The sequence below is a fragment of the Salmo salar genome, unplaced genomic scaffold, assembly GCF_905237065.1.
Source record: "Salmo salar unplaced genomic scaffold, Ssal_v3.1, whole genome shotgun sequence".
In the NCBI taxonomy this organism is placed as follows: Eukaryota; Metazoa; Chordata; class Actinopteri; order Salmoniformes; family Salmonidae; genus Salmo; species Salmo salar.
Window position 1 is genome coordinate 6,813 of NW_025547901.1, and position 8,188 is coordinate 15,000.

General features: G+C 42.7%; 1 pseudogene; it reads left to right on the plus strand.

Moving 5' to 3' along the window:
• The first annotated feature begins 3,488 nt into the window (after positions 1-3,488).
• LOC123732496 (endophilin-A1-like) overlaps positions 3,489-8,188 on the plus strand; it is a 30,965-nt pseudogene continuing 26,265 nt past the window's right edge.

An 8,188-nucleotide genomic window follows, 5' to 3' on the forward strand; every position in this document is an offset into this window, starting at 1 on the left:
AGTATTTTGGATATAAGTATACTTATGCATCAAAAAATAAAAGTAATTGCTCAAATATACTTAAGTATCAAAAGTATAAATCAGCCTTTCTATTAAGCAAACCAGAAAGAACATTTTTCTTTTTTTAAATTTACTGACAGATCAGAGGCAGTAGGGAGGACCAGGGATGTTCTCTGTTTAGTGAGTCCTCCAGATCAGAGGCAGTAGGGATGACCAGGGATGTTCTCTGTTTAGCGAGTCCTCCAGATCAGAGGCAGTAGGGACGACCAGGGATGTTCTCTGTTTAGTGAGTCCTCCAGATCAGGAGCAGTAGGGATGACCAGGGATGTTCTCTGTTTACTGAGTCCTCCAGATCATAGGCAGTAGGGACGACCAGGGATGTTCTCTGTTTAGTGAGTCCTCCAGATCAGAGGCAGTAGGGATGACCAGCGATGTTCTCTGTTTAGCGAGTCCTCCAGATCAGTGGCAGTAGGGATGACCAGGGATGTTCTCTGTTTAGTGAGTCCTCCAGATCAGAGGCAGTAGGGATGACCAGCGATGTTCTCTGTTTAGCGAGTCCTCCAGATCAGTGGCAGTAGGGATGACCAGGGATGTTCTCTGTTTAGTGAGTCCTCCAGATCAGAGGCAGTAGGGATGACCAGGGATGTTCTCTGTTTAGTGAGTCCTCCAGATCAGAGGCAGTAGGGATGACCAGGGATGTTCTCTGTTTAGTGAGTCCTCCAGATCAGAGGCAGTAGGGATGACCAGGGATGTTCTCTTGATAAGTGTGTGAATTTGACCAGTTTCCTGTCCTGCTAAGCATTCAAAATGTAATGAGTACCTTTTGGGTGTCAGGGGAAAATGTACGAAGTAAAAAGTACATTTTCTTTAGGAGTGGAGTAAAAGTTATCATAAATATTAAAGTTCAGATACCCCCCAAAAACGACTTAAGTAGTACTTTAAAGTATTTTTACTTCAGTACTTTACACCACTGCTCTGAGGTAAATATGCACAAGGCACATCTCGATCTCCCTCTTATTAATGTAGGCTACTGGAAGAATCTAGAAAAACCCAGTTCGTCGAATCACATTGTTTCAGCACCATCCAAACTCGCAGACAGTAATCTCCTCTCGTGAACATGCGCACTGCCACCACACGTCACAGACGTGCCTACGTTACAGCTGTCTCTGCACAATACCGGTCAGTACTATCTGGGATCCTTGGGGCGTCCGTACCGGACTAGTGCTTGATTTGGATCGCACCGGATCCGGAGCTCCATGCCGGCACCTCTATTTTTTTGGGGGGGTAATTGCGTACCCTCTATAAAATAAAGTAGCCTATCGCCGGCTCAGATTCACACACTGAAGCGGAATAAAGGCGGAATCTACATTGAATAGCAATGGAGACATGAGCATTCATTTCCTGATTCTAGTCTGTGAATATGTGCATGACAGTAGACTGTTCCGTGATTGTGCAGATTGAAAATGCGCAAAACCTGAATGCACATGACGCGCTCTTCCAAATTGTCAAATTAGGGTTTTGTAGGGTCATGAAAAAGTCAATAACACTTTTTTTTTTAAATCGACATATCAACCATAATTGGGAATGACGCTACGTGTCGCTGTGTGCTGCGTGTGTGTGTGTGTACCAGTGAGAGTGGGCCATTGCCCACCGAGAGAGACGGCGACATTTCATCAGCAGCAGGTATAACATACCGCCAGGCAGACTAACTAGATTACCAATTCAAAACATCATTTGTAGCGGTTATCTCGCTAGTTTTAACTATAGCTAAAGTGTAACAGTGCTGCTTCCTTCCTTCCACCGACACTGTAGAGCCTAAATAACTCTGCACCGTTGAGAAACGGGGCTTCCCCTCTATTAAACAGCAGCCATTTAATAATACGTCCGTGTGGCTCAGTTGGTAGAGCATGGTGTTTGCAACGCCAGGGTTGTGGTTTTGATTCCCACGGGGGGATCAGTACGGAAGAAAAAAAATGTATGAAATGTATGCATTCACTACTGTAAGTCGCTCTGGATAAGAGCGTCTGCTAAATGACTAAAATGTAAACGACAACATTAAACATATTCAAAGAGTAGCCTAATTGACAAATGACTTGCTGTGCATAGATCTCCCCTGAAACATGAATATTGAGCCTTAATATATAAACATGTCTTAGTTAGATACCTTGATTTAAAGTAGCCTACCTTATTCTTTAGACAAAAGTATTTTGGTTGTAATGTTACAATATTGTAAATCAAAGGTGGCTAACCGTCCTCCAGGACAGCTACTTTGGTGTGCAGGCTTTTGTTCCTGCCCTGCTCTAACCACATCGTAGCCTAAACATCAGCCACTCAACAGGACTTTGATAAGCAAGACTTGGGTGTTTCAGGGATGGATCAAAAGCCAAGCCTGCACTCTCCAGATGAAGGTGTTGGGACGACCTGTTGACACAATGTGACTAACAGTGCAGTTCTACTTTGTGTGTGGGGGGGGTTAAGTGCCTTGATTAAGGGCACAACGGCAGGAGATGGTAGGTCGACATGGAATCAGACACTGCAGCAATCCAGTGTCAACAATACCGCTGGACTGGACAATACTTTTTCATGTAGGCTATAATAATAGTCATGACAATGTGGTTAAAAGCCATGGAGAAAGAAGTCATGGAAAAGGTGTATGAAGTTTTTTTTAACAGTGAAAAATCACAGGTCTCCAATAGCATAATGTCATTTGTGAATTTCGGGGGAACATAGTCTAACCCTAACCTTAACCTTAACCCTAACCCTAACCTTAACCCTAACCCTAACCTTAACCCTAACCTTAACCATAACCCTAACCTTAACCATTACCCTAACCTTAACCATAACCCTAACCTTAACCCTAACCTTAACCATAACCCTAACCTTAACCATTACCCTAACCTTAACCATAACCCTAACCCTAACCATTACCCTAACCTTAACCATTACCCTAACCTTAACCATTACCCTAACCTTAACCATAACCCTAACCTTAACCCTAACCTTAACCATAACCCTAACCTTAACCATAACCCTAACCTTAACCCTAACCCTAACCTTAACCCTAACCTTAACCATTACCCTAACCTTAACCATAACCCTAACCCTAACCTTAACCATAACCCTAACCATAACCCTAACCTTAACCATTACCCTAACCTTAACCCTAACCTTAACCATAACCCTAACCCTAACCTTAACCATTACCCTAACCTTAACCATTACCCTAACCTTAACCATAACCCTAACCTTAACCCTAACCTTAACCATAACCCTAACCTTAACCCTAACCTTAACCATAACCCTAACCTTAACCCTAACCTTAACCATAACCCTAACCCTAACCTTAACCATAACCCTAACCATAACCCTAACCTTAACCATAACCCTAACCTTAACCATAACCCTAACCTGAACTATTTGAATTGTCAACTTCAATGGGGTAGGGACGTCCCAAGGATACCAGATAGCATGGCCCAATGATTTGGCTCGTTGTATTTGGATAGAGCGATTCATTCTGTTGTAACGAGAGGACACCAGTGTAGACTAGGCTACGCAACGACAAAAACACTCGATAGAAAGAAAGAAAAGCGGATTATATTCCTTGTTTTGAAACCCAGAGGGTGGATAATCGTGGATTACTTAGTGAACGCAAGTGGACATCTGGTCGAACTAGACAGAGATGTCTGTCGCGGGGTTGAAAAAGCAGTTTCACAAAGCCACCCAGGTAGGTTTCCGTTTAATGGTTCCGCGTGTCTTGTCGGTAACTCGATCGGGTACAATATTTCTTTCGATGGTGATAGCTGAATCAAAACCAGCTACAGTGAATACAATGGCAGGTATTTTTTTTAAATCATTTGCTAGGCTTGTCAAAAGAGACAAGAGAGAATTGTGATTGAGATGTTAAAGACACTAATATCCCTTAAGGTTATATTGTCTATCTATCTGTGCCTGGCTCTCATACCCGGAGGCCTAACATACCACCACTAACCTACATGACTAGCCTCGTTCCAATCCAAAGGATGTAAAGCTAAAAAAAAAAACGTTCTGATCACATAGAAATGTATATTTGTAGAACATAGACACTGAGTGGACAAAACATTAAGAACACCTGCGCTTTCCATGTCATTAGACAGACTGACCAGGTGAATCCAGAATGAAAGCTATGATCCCTTATTGATGTCCACTTGTTAAATCCACTTCAGTCAGTGTAGATGAAGGTGGAGGAGACGGGTTAAAGAAGGATTTTTTTAAAGCCATGAAACAATTTAGACATGGATTGTGTATGTGTGCCCAGTGGCGACCCGTCATTTAGGGCAGGTGGGTGGGGTGGGGGGATGCCTGTTTTGTATGTTTTTCTGGCATTAATACATGTCGCATATCAGTTTGCAAACAATGTAAAAAAAATATATATAATAATTCATTGAGTTAATAAAGCTGCATATAATCAATTTTTTTTTTTTTTTGGCTTTCTTGAATAAGGCAACTCCAAAATGCAGGTGTTTCAGTCGAGCTCAGTGCTTTCTGTGGTGGTGGGGCAGCCAGCGGAAAATACAGAAAGTAGGGGTTGGTAATGTTCTCCAGTTGCGCTGTGATTGGCTCAGTGTTCTGTCACTCATGGGGGACACAATGTCACCGCCAAATCTAAGGGTAGAGCTCTAAAATTCAAGCTCCTCGGGTTCTGCCATAGAGTTACATTAGTAGTGCCCATCCAAGAAGACCCAAGGTCATTGGCCACAGATAAAATGATGTCAAATCACATTATATCTACAGTAGCTTTGATTGGACGGATCATGTCAACATCATACTTTCAAAATGTTAGCTAGCAGTCATCATCATGAATCAAGTCGAAAATCTTCTGTCAAATCTTTTTAAGTCCTTGTCATATAAAAAATAAATAATGAAGAGAAATTATAGATAAAACGTATCGGTGCTCATCGGCCAATGGACAAAAATATTACACAACAAATTGGAAATCACAAATTCAACAGTGGAAGGAATCAGTGACTAACTGCAAGCGTTGCAAAGCAATCACAAGCCTGCTATTCAATGGAATGGCTGTGTGGTCCCAAATCTGGGATTAAGGGTCTCTTTTCCAAGTTTAAAATGATAAACATTAAGCATTGGCCATGCTCTCAATCCAGCATGATTTCTGTCACGGTCAAAACAACTGTTAACTCCGAACCTGGGAAATCTGACTTCAGTGAGTTCAGGACAACTGGGAACTCGGTTGGGGGGGGGACGAGCTCCGACTTGGAAAATAAGTTTTGAATGGTCGTCCAACTCGTAAATGCAAGTCAGGAACTCGGTCATCTTTCTAGAGCTACGTCTTTGAAGATCACTGACGTCATCATGATTGACCTGGGGTTTTTTCTCTCCAGAGTTCCCAGTTCTCTTGAAAGCACCATAAATCCAGAGAACGATAGACTATGATGACAAAGTTTGATGACAAAGTTCGCCAACGAAAGCCCGCCGCATCACCTTCCTGTTCAAGAGAGCACAGCACAACAAGGTCCTAAAATGTATTTTATGCTGCTGCATAAATGATGTAATATGCCAGAGAGATATGTATACTGTAGCTAAGAAAGTAATGCTAAGTGTATGTTGTGTAGTTAGATGTTAGTAGCCCATGTGCCTCGCCCTAATAATTTGGTCTATTTTCACCTCTTCATTTCACCTACTGTTCTGACTTGGTGGTGGTGCACATGTAGCCTATAGCCTGTTTTAGAAGAAATGTCATCATCGAACACTGTAAGAGCTTTCATTGTCTGCTTATATGCCCCCTTTATTTATCCTACGGTTCTGATTTGGTGTACAGGGAGAACACTGTAAGAACGGAACCGTGTTCTGAATTCCGTCGCTGTACATTTCAAAAGTGCTGAACAAATAGTTATATTGACTACGTCCGTCCTAGCTCGCTCGTTAATGTCTTAATCGAAATTACGGATTGCCTCTTATCCGCTCGTCATTCCCTTATGCCATAGTTTGTACATCTCAGATGTCAGTAGAAACCACATTTGTTTAAGCAAATCAGCCATATCAGCCATATCAGCTATGTTTTAAAGGCAGTAAATGAGGCTGAATGAAGTGTTTCGCTGCCAGACGAGGCTCCGCTGATAACCAGGTGTAGCAGTGGCCTTCCCTGTAGCTCAGTTGGTAGAGCATGGTGTTTGCAACACCAGGGTTGTGGGTTCGATTCCCACGGGGGGGCCAGCACAGAAAAATAATGTATGAAATGTATGCATTCACTACTGTAAGTCGCTCTGGATAAGGGCTTCTGCTAAATGACTAAAATGTAATGTAAATGTAAGGTGTTGATAACCCTAACCCCTCATTGGCTGAACTATCGATATAACCCTAACCCCTCATTGGCTGAACGATAGATCATAACCCCTAACCCCTCATTGGCTGACCTATAGATCTAACCCCTCATTGGCTGAACTATAGATCTAACACATAACCCTAACCCCTCATTGGCTGAACTATAGATCTAACACATAACCCTAACCCCTCATTGGCTGAACTATAGATCTAACACATAACCCTAACCCCTCATTGGCTGAACTATAGATCTAACCCTAACCCCTCATTGGCTGAACTATAGATATAACCCTAACCCCTCATTGGCTGAACTATAGACCTAACACATAACCCTAACCCCTCATTGGCTGAACTATAGATCTAACACATAACCCTAACCCCTCATTGGCTGAACTATAGATCTAACACATAACCCTAACCCCTCATTGGCTGAACTATAGATCTAACACATAACCCTAACCCCTCATTGGCTGAACTATAGATCTAACCCTAACCCCTCATTGGCTGAACTATAGATATAACCCTAACCCCTCATTGGCTGAACTATAGACCTAACACATAACCCTAACCCCTCATTGGCTGAACTATAGATCTAATCAAACCTAACCTCATTGGCTGAACTATAGATCTAAGCATAACCCTAACCCCTCATTGGCTGAACTATAGATCTATCATAACCCTAACCTCATTGCTGAACTATAGATCTAGCATAACCCTAACCCCTCATTGGCTGAACTACAGGCCTAGAACCTAACCCTCATTGGCTGAACTATAGACCTAACACATAACCCTAACCCCTCATTGGCTGAACTACAGGCCTAGAACCTAACCCTCATTGGCTGAACTATAGAATATTTAATACCGTCAGGACTGATGGGCTACATTATAAGGGGTTTATTTTCTGGGATACACCAGGCCGATTCTCCAGGACCTCAGTGGTGAGGATCTGAAATGAACGGCCTTTATGTAACAGACCTCATCCACTAGTGCCGGCAAGCTGGAGACCAGCGGAACCAAAATAGAAGTATGAATCAGCAACAACAGACGTTCCTACCGGTGGGGCGGGACGTGGCCTGACGGAGCACCGCAGTGGGGCGGGACGTGGCCTGACGGAGCACCGCAGTGGGGCGGGACGTGGCCTGACGGAGCACCGCAGTGGGGCGGGACGTGGCCTGACGGAGCACCGCAGTGGGGCGGGACGTGGCCTGACGGAGCACCGATGGGGCAGGGCGTGGCCTGACATCACGAGTACAGGACTGTGTTGTCTGAGAGAGAGGAGGAGAGAGAGAGAGAGTGTTTGTGTCAGTTTCTCTCTCTCTTCTCTCTCTCCATCCCTCTTGCTCTCTTTTTCTCTCCACTCTCTCTCTCAATTGATTTTAAGCGCTTTATTGGCATGGGGAAACATATGTTTACATTGGCAAAGCAAGTGAAATAGATAATAAATTAGAGTGAAATAAACAATAAAAAAATGAACTCACAGAAGTTCCAGAATAATAAAGACATTTCAAATGTCATATTATGTCTATATACAGTGTTTTAACGATGTGCAAATAGTTAAAATATAAAAGGGAATATAAATAAACATAAATATGGGTTGTATTTACAATGGTGTTTGTTCTTCACTGGTTGACCTTTTCTTGTGGCAACAGGTCACAAAAGCCCATCTGTAAATAGCCCATCTGTAAATAGCCCATCTGTAAACAGCCCATCCAACTACCTCATCCCCATATTGTTATTTATTTTTTTGTTCCTTTGCTCATCTGCACATCTATCACTTCAGTGTTAAATTGCTAAATTGTAATTATTTTGCCACTATGGCCTATTTATTGCCTTACCTCCCTTTTCTTAGCTCATTTACACACACTGTATA